The sequence below is a fragment of the Lacerta agilis genome, chromosome 5, assembly GCF_009819535.1.
Source record: "Lacerta agilis isolate rLacAgi1 chromosome 5, rLacAgi1.pri, whole genome shotgun sequence".
Lineage (NCBI taxonomy): Eukaryota > Metazoa > Chordata > Lepidosauria > Squamata > Lacertidae > Lacerta > Lacerta agilis.
Window position 1 is genome coordinate 89,670,729 of NC_046316.1, and position 12,608 is coordinate 89,683,336.

Sequence of the window (12,608 nt, forward strand, 5' to 3'; positions counted from 1 at the left end):
ACAAGAACTCCACTCCTCCACATGCAACTGCTGGGTGACCTTGGGCTAGTCACACTTCTTTGAAGTCTCTGAGCCCCACTCACCTCACAGAGTGTTTGTTGTGGGGGGAGGAAGGGAAAGGAGAATGTTAGCCGCTTTGACACTCCTTTGGGTAGTGATAAAGCGGGATATCAAATCCAAACTCTTCTTCTTCTTTCTTCTGATGTTTAAAACCAGGTGTTTATCAGTTTGTGCTTTTCAAAGAACACTAGGAATGCTTATTTATTGAATAAAATTATTGCTATTGTTTATTTTATCAGCTCGTAGGAGATTCTATATGCTCTCTTAGGTGATGAATTACATCCTGAAAGACATTCGTAGTAGAAACAAAATAAAATAAAAAAATCCTTCCAGTAGCACCTTAGAGACCAACTAAGTTTGTTCTTGGTATGAGCTTTTGTGTGCAGGCACACTTCTTCAGATGTATCTTTCAGTGTATCTGAAGAAGTGTGCATGCACACGAAAGCTCATACCAAGAACAAACTTAGTTGGTCTCTAAGGTGCTACTGGAAGGAATTTTTTATTTTATTTTGTTTTGACTATGGCAGACCAACACGGCTACCTACCTGTAATTCGTAGTAGAGTTTGCAGGCCAAAGCCCTGTGACCCCATTGTCACAGTAGCAACAAATAACTGGACAGGACAATAAGTATATATTGGGATCAAATAGGACACAGCTTTATTGATTATGGATGTGAATGGTTTGGCATGGGAATCGAGCACGTTGCCTCCAAAAGGGGTATTAGTGACTAGACAGTAGTTCTTATAGACCCCCTTTTTAAGGAGTAGTTACACCATTACCTTTCTTGTCTAATGATGCATTAAACCACACTTTCAGCCACCCAGCCACCCACTGTTGGCTAGCCAGAGTAAGCCATGATGGGCAAGGGTCAACAGAGCATGCAGTTGGCTGAATTGCTGCAAGGGTCTTATCCACTTCCTTGGGCCATTAAAGCTAAAACCATTTCCATGAAACTGGGTAATATGGTGCACTGCACACTTCATCAGATCTGTCACAACAGCAGCATTATCGCTGTTCTGTCCCCCACAAGGGTCAGCTATTAATCTGTGTATTAATATTAGGTAGAATGAGTAACAACACTGCCCCTTTTAGAAAAGATAGTGCCTTTTCCCACTTTTTAGGCCTCAAGGCCGGTTGGGAAATGTGGGCACAGCAATATTCTAGTTCCTATTGGGTCTGCCTCCGAGAGCAATAAAATACCTCCCTTCCTCCTTTGTTTCAGTCTAGTGCAGGCATGTCCAAAGTCTGGCCTCGTGGCCTAAATCATGCCTGCCTATCGGTTTAATCTGGCCCCTGTGGCAGTTAATTTCCTGGGGAGAAATCATAAAAGGTCAACAACTTCAATCCTAAAAAAGGTCAGCTACTTTGGTCTAGTGCTTGCATACCTAGAAAGAAGGGTTAACTCATTTGTTCTTACATAACTCCATGAACTCCAAAGAGAACTTCATCCTATTGGAATATGATTAATATTTATATTTGTGACTTGATTCTCTTCAATAAATCTATGAATGAGAGCTTTGTGGAGTTTTGCTGAATACTATCCAGATCGAGAGAGGAGTTTCAGGACGGAATAATGGCGACCCAAGCTTACGTATCCCAAGTGTGAAGAGTGCAGTTGTGGTCATGTCCTGCTTGTGGGACTAGATATCTGGTTGGTCTGACATCTGGTTGGTCTGACCTTCTTATCTTCCTATTTTGCATCTGTTAGCAAGTGTGTCTGGGTGATGTCAAATTTACATTTCGTTAATGCTCCAGTGTTGCAGCATCTCTTTCTTGCTCTGCTTCCAACTGATACATCTGAGGAGGTGTTAGTAGTCCCAGCAATAGAATGACTTGTTCACACCCATTTTATCTATGTTCTAGATCTTCATGAGTAGAGAGGTTATTATTAGTCCTCGTAACAGAATGTGCTGCAGACGCCTGTTTTATCTATGTTTTGGATCCCAGTGACTAGGATGTTACTGTTAGCAGGAGCGCCTTACTCTCGTGTAGGACCCTGGCAGAGACACATGCCTGACTGGCATGTTCTCTCCCTCCTGGTCGATCATTCGGGAGCTTCAAAAGCTTTCTTCTGCCCAAACATCACAGCGACTGATACATCAGCACATTTAGGGATCCGCAGAGTCTTTGCAGCATGAGTAAACAGACCTCTGCAACTCAGCATTTTGGCTAACCTACTTTATTTACACATAAATACACATGGAGCACTGCAACATGGCTCCCTCTCTCTCTAGCATCAGACAGAAAAGAGAAAGAACAAAGGACAATAGTCCCACTTCACGGAACACAGTAAGACAAATGTCCTGTCCCCGTCACTTCCCATTCTGTGGAATGAAAACACATACCGTCATGTGATAGACAACAATCCCATGACTGCAGACATGGGGAATGAATCTCCAACAGTTACATCTCTTCTCTCACCAAAATTGTCACTGTCACCAGCTAAGGGAACTTAATAGTAGCCTGAACATTTAACCTTCTTCGGTGACTTATGTCTCCCCTGCTCATTGTTTCTTGCTTAGAAAAACTTTCCCACAAAACTAAATTTCAGTCTCTCTAGGGAGGAAAAATTATCATAGAAAATATATCACCCCCTACCTTTAGCTATATGATAAGTAGACATGGTTATTTAGCAAAGGCTAAATAAATATATATATATATATATATTAAAAAAGCACAAAATGGGTTTTTCTTTGAACTGGATAAAAGTTCATGCTTATACACAAACTACAAAAGAAGCAAGGGCAGGGTGGACATATGCCCTTACTTTACAGTCGTCTGAAGGGCTCTCCAAACCAAATCCAGTTAACAACAACAACAATTTATTATTTATACCCCGCCCATCTGGCTGGGTTTCCCCAGCCACCCTGGGCGGCTCCCAACAGAATATTAAAAACACGATAAAACATCAAACATTAAAAACTTCCCTAAACAGATAAAGATAACCTGAGGAAGGGAGGGCAGGGAACTGAAGTTGCTCATCAGCAACTAGCAGCTTGACAGCAGACTAAACGGGCACACATGCCACAGAGTACAGGTTTCTCCAGGAGAGTGAGATGTATTGTATTTAAATTATTTCTAAATTTGCATGAATTTGAATCAAATTTCTCCTCCAACCCTACTTTCACAACAACCTTGCAAAATAGGTTATGCTGAGAGTGTCTGCCCTAAATTCACCCAGTTATCTTTCATAGTTGAGGGCTCATCCATACTTAGCTTTTGCCCTGTGCTTTCTAGACATGGAGCAGGGCTTTAAAATTCTTCCAGTGGCGATTTCACCATGGAAATGCGCTCCTTGATGCTTCATCTGATCACTACACCAAACTAGTTTTTTTAGTTTAACTGGGTTGCCAGCTGAGGCTCACCCAGACTTCAATCAATTTCCCTGCCTATTAGAACTCCTCAGGCGCTCCTCTTTCTCCTTGGTGCACACTCTGTTATGTACTGAGCGGAATCCTTGAACAATAGGATCCAGAATGCAGCAGCCTGCAAGAGCAGCCAATCAGGCTCCTGAATGAAGTGAACCAGCAACCTGATTGGCCTGCAGGAGCAGCCAATCAGGATGCTGGAGGAAGTGAATCCGCAACCTGATTGGGCCACAGGAGTAGCCCAGAATTAGCCAATCATGTGGGGCCCATTGTGTAAATAATGTACAGTGGTGCCCTGCTAGACGAAAATAATTCATTCTGCGAAAATTTTCGTCTAGCGGGTTTTTCGTCTAGCGAAGCGGCAATGACAGCCGCGCTTTCGCTAGACGAAAAAAAAGACGAAAGATTTTCATCTTGCGAAGCAGCCCCATTGACTTTTTCGTCTTGCAGGGCAGCTTCCGCTAGACGAATGCCGTTCGTCTAGCGAGTTTTTCGTCTAGCGAGGCATTCGTCTAGCGGGGCACCACTGTACATATAGCAGACGTTTTGGGGAAAGATTCATTCATTGCTACCATGAGCTGAATAAAGAGCATGAAATTCACACTTGACTCCAAGTATATTTCACACTCCCAGTTCTGCATCTAAGCAGTTTACCCTGTCCCCACCCATGGCATGCCCAATATGAGTTTCCAACATGTTCAAGCCAAGATTCAAGTCTCAGTACCAAAGCTGCATTACCCCAAAAGGCCTTGCTCATTCTTTCCCTTGTGCCACTGCAGCATGGAGGAGTGTGCCTTTGGGGGGTGAATATATGATGCTAAGAAGTTTATAATTTTCATTTATATACATCACAACAATTATTTTGCCACGTTTTTTGTTTTTGTTTTTTTCATAAATAATTTTTATTAAGTTTCCATTTTAACAATCCAATAAAAACCACAATAAAACCTTCCAAATTACAATACAATCAAAAAAGTCGAATATTCAGTGCCAAATTAAATACAGTGGTACCTCGGGTTAAGAACTTAATTCGTTCCGGAGGTCCATTCTTAACATGAAACTGTTCTTAACCTGAAGCACCAGTTTAGCTAATGGGACCTCCCGCTGCCGCTGCGCCACCAGAGCATGATTTCTGTTCTTATCCTGAAGCAAAGTTCTGAACCTGAAGCGTTATTTCTGGGTTAGCAGAGTATGTAACCTGAAGCGTGTGTAACCTGAGGTACCACTGTATCTTTCAGGTGACTTCCCATGCTCTGAAGTTCAAGGGAACATTTTGATGGGTGTTTTGAAAATGCTGTCTCATGGGGAAAAGGTATAAAGAAAACTGGCAAAAATGTGTTTTAGTTCAACAAATAGCAACAGCAGCAATTGTTCTGGTGATCATACTTTATTATTTTGCCAAGTTTAAACATTTTCGATTTCGACTCCCTTCCCCCTTTTCCTGCGGTTCCTTACATTTATTTCCGTACTTTCCTGCATCCACCAAATTGTCTTAACTTATTCTTTTATTCATCTATTCTAGTATATATCTCACATATATTTTTAAAGCTACAGGTTTTTAAAATAGTCCTGTCAATGTCTTGATCTGTTTACAGTTTGTTTATAAATATTCAATAAACAACTTCCATTCCTTTCTAAAAAGTTTGTTGTCTTATTCTTCTTGTAAGTTTTGCCATTTCTGTGTACTCCATTCTTTTCTGTATCAAATTTTCTTTCATCGGGACCTCTTCATCCTTCTGCTTTGGGGCAAATAACATTATTGCAACTGTAGTCACATACATAAATAAATTTCTATACTGCTTGGGTAGTTGTAATCCTATAATTCCCAAGAGAAAAGCTTCTGTTTTTTTTTCTTTACAAATGTTAACTTAAACATCTTTTTCAATTCTTTATACAGTCGTACCTTGGTTCTCAAACACCTTGGTACTCGTATGTTTTGGCTCCCAAACGCTAAAAACCTGGAAGTAAGTGTTCCAGTTTTCAAATGTTTTTTGGAAGCCGAACGTCCAATGCAGTTTCCGCTTGGTAGCCACACCTTGGTTTTTTAATGTTTTCAGAAGTCGAATGGACTTCCAGAACGGATTATGTTTGAGAACCAAGGTACAACTGTATATCATTTCCCAGTAAGCTTTAGACTTATTACAATACCACCACATGTGAAAAAGGTGCCTTCTTTCTCTTTACATTTCCAACACTTATTTGACTTTGATTTATGTTTTTTTGCCAATCTACTAGGTGTTAGGTACCATTTATATAGCATTTTCATATAATTTTCTTTCAAACCATAACATGCTGTAAATTTTATATCTGTATTCCATAATTATTTCCATGCTTCCATTTCTATATTATGACCAACATCTATTGCCCTGTGTATCATTGAAGATTTCACTAGTTCATCCTTTGTCTCCCATTCCAATAACATCTTATACATTTTAGACATCACTTTAACATTACAATTTAACCCGTCTCTCTCTAATTGGGATAATTTTCCCCCAAACCCCCGCTTCATATCCTTTTTAAATATTTCATTATGCTATTGTAACCATGTTGTTAACATACCTGGTAAATCCTTAAACTCTTTTAATTTAAATTCTTCACCCTCCTCTCTTAATAAATTTCTATAAGTCACCCAACTTTCCATCATGTCCCCCCCATTGCCAGTGTGGTGTAGTGGTTAAGAGTTTTTTTGGGAAGCATCAAAGGGGTGGAGGGAGGGGGGGTAGGATTCTGATCCCAGAACTGTGTTTAGAAAAGCTCATAAGATGCCCTAAGCAAGCAGTCAGAACTCCCCATCCCTGGAAGACATTTGAACTGTAACTGTGTATGTGCATCCAGAAGGGAAAAAGACAGGCCGCCAGAGTTCTGGAGTACTGACCCAGAAACTGAATAGCTAAAGGTCAACAACCTACATCTTGAAAGACTGACTCCTGTAACTAAAGGATTAAAAGTTACTGCTCTCCTTGTGCAAAGCACTGAGACGCCACCTAGTGTGTTTTGACATGCAGTTTTTTGACTTCCCTATCTTCCAAGAGCAGGTAATGTTTGGCTTACTAACAAAAGGCTTATCAAGTGAAGTTGTTGTTAGTGAAAATTCACAGGTGTAAAGTGGAAACAAGCCATATATTCAGAATTTTGAACTGGGAAATATCACCAATGAAAGTCCTTTTTGGAAAAAAGTAAACTTTTAATTAGGGACACGGATGGCTCTGTGGGTTAAATCACAGAACCTAGGGCTTGTCGATCAGAAGGTCAGCGGTTCGAATCCCTGCAACGGGGTGAGCTCCAGTTGCTCGGTGCCTGCTCCTGCCAACCTAGCAGTTTGAAAGCACGCAGTGCAAGTAGATAAATAGGTACCGCTCTGGCAGGAAGGTAAACAGCATTTCCGTGCACTGCTCTGGTTCGCCAGAAGCGGCTTAGTCATGCTGGCCACATGACCCAGAAGCTGTACACCGGCTCCCTCAGCCAATAAAGCGAGATGAGCGCCGCAACCCCAGAGTCACCCGCGACTGGAACTAATGGTCAGGAGTCCCTTTACCTTTACTTTTAAACATTTAATGAAGTGTACATTTTTTTAAAAGTAAAATTGAATGAACTAACCTTTGAGACTAAGTTGTGCCAGGAAGTTCAACAGACATGGATCAAGGGGTAAATCTGTATGAACATCCTTTACTGTGCTGAGTTTAAGTTGCTAGTTTCTGGGATTGACTTCAAAATCTTCTTACTGCTCTCTAGCACCACCTGCTGGCCATGACTGAGCCCATAACCCTTGTTAGCTATTTGTGATAAAAAATGTCTTACATAAATATTTGAAGATAACTACGCCAGTGTGGTGTAGTGGTTAAGAGCGGTAGACTCGTAATCTGGTGAACCGGATTCGTGTTTCTGCTGTTCTACATGCAGCTGCTGGGTGACCTTTGGCTAGTCATACTTCTTTGAAGTCTCACTCACCTCACAGAGTGTTTGTTGTGGGGGAGGATGGGAAAGGAGAATGTTAGCCGCTTTAAGACTCCTTTGGGTAGTGATAAAGTGGGATATCAAATCCAAATTCTTTTTTTTCTTCTTCTTCTTCTTCTTCTTCTTCATCTTCTTCTTCTTCTTCTTCTCCTCCTTCTCCTTCTCCTTCCAAAGGTGAAAGTCAAAGTGGTGTTTTAGTTTCCAATAAATTTTTATATCTGTCCCATATTCTACACATTTTCCCTAATTATATGGTTTGTAAAACGTTTATGTACTTTCACTTTTTCATACCACAGATAAACATGCCAACCAAAAATATTATTGTGACCACCAAATCTAAAATATGCGGATTCTTCAATAGCAACCATTCCTTCAATCACCACAGACAAGATGCTTCATAATATAATCTCATATTCCGCAGGAAAAAACATCCTTCATCTTTTGTCTCTCTCAGTATTTTATATTTTATTCTTGTTCCCCCCCCCCTTGCCAGATATATTTAGAAATATATTTTTGCCATTTGTTGAAGCAATCTCTCTTGCCAATCACTGGTACTGATTGAAACAAAAATAACATTCTTGGCAATAGGGTTGACACTCCTCCCAGCAACAAAATTTTCATTCTACCCCATATCCTCCCAGGTTTTCAAATAGTTATCTTTATATAGATTTGTATTCTTCACTGTTAACCATACACTTAAATATTTAACCTTCTTTTCAATCTTTAGACCTGATATATCATGTCATTTATTTTTACTCTCATCATTCATGTTTTTTACCAGGAGCTTGGTCTCATCTTTGTTAATTTTCAGACCTGTTATCTCTCCAAATGATATTGAACTTAATGACCTCCAAGCAGGGGCGGTGCATCCCATTTCGCTTCTTGAGGCAAAACAGGAAGCCCTGCCTTGCCTTGTTTTGCCCTGCTGCCATACCTGATGATTATGGTGCCACTTCTTTGCCCGCCCTGTTGCCTCTGCCACTGGCAAAAAAATGGCACTGACATAAGTACCAATTTCAGGCAAGAGTTTGCTTAATTTGGGTGAGATCTCACCAAAAACATGCAAGATCTTGTGTGCTCTGCAAGATCTCATCCAATTTTGGTTGAAATTGGCATCACTACCAGCACAGTTTCTGCACTAGTGGTGGGGCACTTACTGCCCCCTTGTGGGCTTCTGCTGCCCGAGGCCACCACTTCAGTCTGCCTAATGCCAGAGCCAGCTCTGCCGTCAAGTCTCTTCCATCTCCATGATTCTCTATGAATCATAGAATCATAGAGTTGGAAGAGACCACAAGGGCCATCCAGTCCAACCACCAGCCAAGCAGGAAACACCACCAAAGCATTCCTGACAGATGGCTGTCAAGCCTCTGCTTAAAGACCTCCAAAGAAGGAGACTCCACCACACTCCTTGGTAGCAAATTCCACTGCCGAACAGCTCTTACTGTCAGGAAGTTCTTCCTAATGTTTAGGTGGAATCTTCTTTCTTGTAGTTTGAATCCATTGCTCCGTGTCTGCTTTTCTGGAGCAGCAGAAAACAACCTTTCACCCTCCTCTATATGACATCCTTTTATATATTTGAACATGGCTATCATATCACCCCTTGACCTTCTCTTCTCCAGGCTAAACATACCCAGCTCCCTAAGCCGTTCCTCATAAGGCATATGAAAGCTTGAATAATACAGATAAACTAGGAGAGCTAAACCAGGATACAGTTAAACTAGGAGATCAGCAGTATATTTGGATTACAGTGATAATATGGACTCAGATCTTAATTTTAATGTAATAGGAGGGTTAAAATACAAAAAGAGTTTCTGGAATTTTATTTAATCACATGTAATGTGTGGGTTATAATATTAAACAAAATATGAACAAGGAGCTTCTGGAATTGTCTAGTATAATTATAAAATTGTGTAATGTATCATGGCTAGGAAGTGTTACTAAGAGTGTGTTCCAATTATACTATGCAATTAAGGACTTTGAGTAGTTATAGGATTACACAATTTAATTTAGTTTCAACAAATTATGGGAAGGTGTGTGGAATTAATGTTATGCAGTTTTTTGAAAAGATAGTGAGCTATGAGCAATTGTATACTTAAGATGCCTGTGCATTTATAAGGCTGAAATACCTGCACAGTGTAGGTGACTATAGAGTGTTATTTTTTATAGGTTTCTGCAATATATTTAAGTCCCTGTCAATTTTGAGAAACTATTTATATTTGGATTATATTAGGGCAAAATAAGCCTGTTATGAATTAATATATATTTCATATATTTATTTCATATATATTTCATATATATTTCAATTAATATATATTTCATCCTTAAACTATATTTAAGGATCTGGTGACTTCTGTTTCAGTGTATCTGAAGAAGTGTGCATGCACACGAAAGCTCATACCAAGAACAAACTCAGTTGGTCTCTAAGGTGCTACTGGAAAGAATTTTCTATTTTGTTTCGACTATGGCAGACCAACACGGCTACCCACCTGTAACATGAATTAATATGTAATGGACATGTTTGAGTGAACATGTAACAGAATAGAGACAGATAGAGACAGAATCAATGGGAAGGTTATTTACAAATTATTTCAAAGCATAGTAATACTTTTTTATACATAAAAAAGGTTTAAACTTGAGAAAACTAGGGATAGAACAAAAAACTATCTGGGGTGGAAACAAAATAAAAAAACAAAAAAACCCTTCCAGTAGCACCTTAGAGACCAACTAAGTTTGTTCTTGGTTTGAGCTTTTGTGTGCATGCACACTTCTTCATTTACATATTTTGTTTCGACTATGGCGGACCAACACAGCTACCTACCTATATCTGGGGTGGAGTAAGCTTAGCAGTCAAAGAATAAGAAGAGAAGTTCTTTTGTGGCTCACAAACTGGTTAAGTTGCAGGAAGCAATGAATAGGAATTAATGAACAGTTCTCCAGATGGAAAAATGGAAAGTGAAGTACCCCAAGGATCGGTATTGGGACTTTTAAAACTTGTTCATAAACGATCTAGAATTAGGAATGAGCAGTCGGGTGGCCCAGTTTGCTGATGCTGCTAAAATGTACATTCACTGGGTAGTGTGAATGGAGGTCCTGGGCTCCCCAGACGACAAGACCTCCCTCTCAGCCTCGCTGATGTGTTTTTAAAAAGACCAAACCATTTAGCACCAGCCTTGCAGCAGGAGTTGCCAGAAGGAGGCATACAAGACACCATCCAGCCACCTTAGGGACTCCCCTCCGGATTTATAGAAATTGTTCAAGGTAGTTAAAAGAAAAATAGATTGTGAGGGGCTTCAAAAGTACCTCTCCAAAGTGAGTGAATGGGTGGTAAAATGGGAAATGGAATTCAATGCAAACGAGTTAACAAGTATCCCTTAATGGTTGCCACTCTATAAAGACAGGGTGTGGGAAACTGGCTAACTCAACAGTAGCCCCCGTACCCCTTTGGTTGGTCTTAGACTGCCTCCAATGCAGTAGCACCCTCCCCCGTGGGCTTATGCCAGGGACTGGACTGCAGAAGAGGCTTGGGAACCAGCCCATCCTTCTCCTCTGCTTCCCTTGGAGGAGGAGTGGGAGTGGGGGGCAGGCGCGTACTGAGCCACTCGGTCACCCATGGCGGCAAACACGGGGACCAAGCAGCGGCGCTGCGTCTCATGCACGCGCTGTGCACCACACACAGCGGCATATGCCTCTAAAGCAGGATGTGTCTGCCCTGTGCTGTCTTGGGAATTAATAGCCTGCATTCCAGGACGGGGGAGGCTTGCATCACTCTCAGTGTGGGCAGGAATCAAGCCTCTACTCCCCTCAGCCTGTTCCCCCCCTCTTCCCCGGAGTCTTCGCTGTCACTCTGGGAAGGGACGTCCCTGCCATTTTTTATCTCAGTGATAAGCATGAGAAATAAATCAGGTTGTGAGATAGTAAGTGGCCCTTATCTCAGATCACTTTAAACCTGATCTCACTTCTCCACAGTGCTGTCAAGTATCCCGTTTTCCCCGGGATTTTCCCTTATTTCAAGCAGTTTCCCGCTGCTCTCCTTTATTTTTTATTTCCCTTAAATATCCCGTTTTTAATGGAAGCAGCTCCTTCCCTGCTGGCCAGGGACTGGGTGGGAAGACCTCGCCTACTTGGAGAGAAAAGCCTCAGACCTCAAAGCAAGTGGGAGCCGTTTCCCGTGCTTACAGGGGGGTGTATTCCTCCCCCTGCATCAGCCCCTATCTGTTGCCGCTGAGCCCCTCAGCCGGCCAATAGGGTTAGCTGGCGGGCGGAGCCTGGCTGCCTTTGAGCAGCTGCTGCTTCCTGTCCTGTTTTGATGGGATCAGACAAGAAGACGATGGGGCTCCATTGCGCAGAGCACATGGCTGCCCTCCTCTTTGCTGGCTGCCCTCCTCTTTGCTCCGCTCCGAGTCCGAGCCCGCTTGGTTTACATTGCTGCTCCGCCCACTTTTGCTTCTGGCTCCGCCCACCACTGACATATGACTGTCCCCAGGATAGGTGAGACTGCTGATCCCTTATTTTCAAATCCGAAACTTGACAGCTATGCTTCTCCAACCCTCTATCAGAATCCTGATTTGTCCTATTAAGACCCTTGGGAGAACTGTTTGGCTTAGTAAGAATGAAAATGACTACTCACAGCATGAACAAAGGTACTTATAAATTTTAGGAGAAAATCCATGGCTTCCATCAGCTTCTGGAACCTTTCATCTTCAAGAGCAAACCGGTGCCCTAAAGCCACAGCACATATCACGTCGGAGACTGAATTAGTGATGGGCATGGAGGGGTCAAGTGGTTGTCCTGCAAAATAAAGTCATACTAATGTGATTTAAGCTGTTCCTGTTCATACTGAGAGTGGGATTTCATGGTGGCCAACAGAAACTGCTGGGATCTCCATTAGGAACCAAGAAAATAATATCACATTGCTTTCTAAAATGGACAGAGGTAGTACACAAATATATCTTCAGATGCCAGCTCAGCACCATCACGTAGCATCACATACACTTTGAACGTGCAAAAACCTCCACAAGCTGATGGGCCTCCACTGCTACTTGGTGCTCCATGCCTTTCTTCCCCATCCCCAGCTTCCGCATAGTAACTACACCAAACTGTCTCTGTTGCTTCCAGGTGTGACCATTTGATAATGCAATACCTATGGAAAATCAATGAGAAATAATTACTTACAGAAATCAATGTAAAAACTTGCCGTTTACTGAAGTTCATGCCCTTGTATGTAA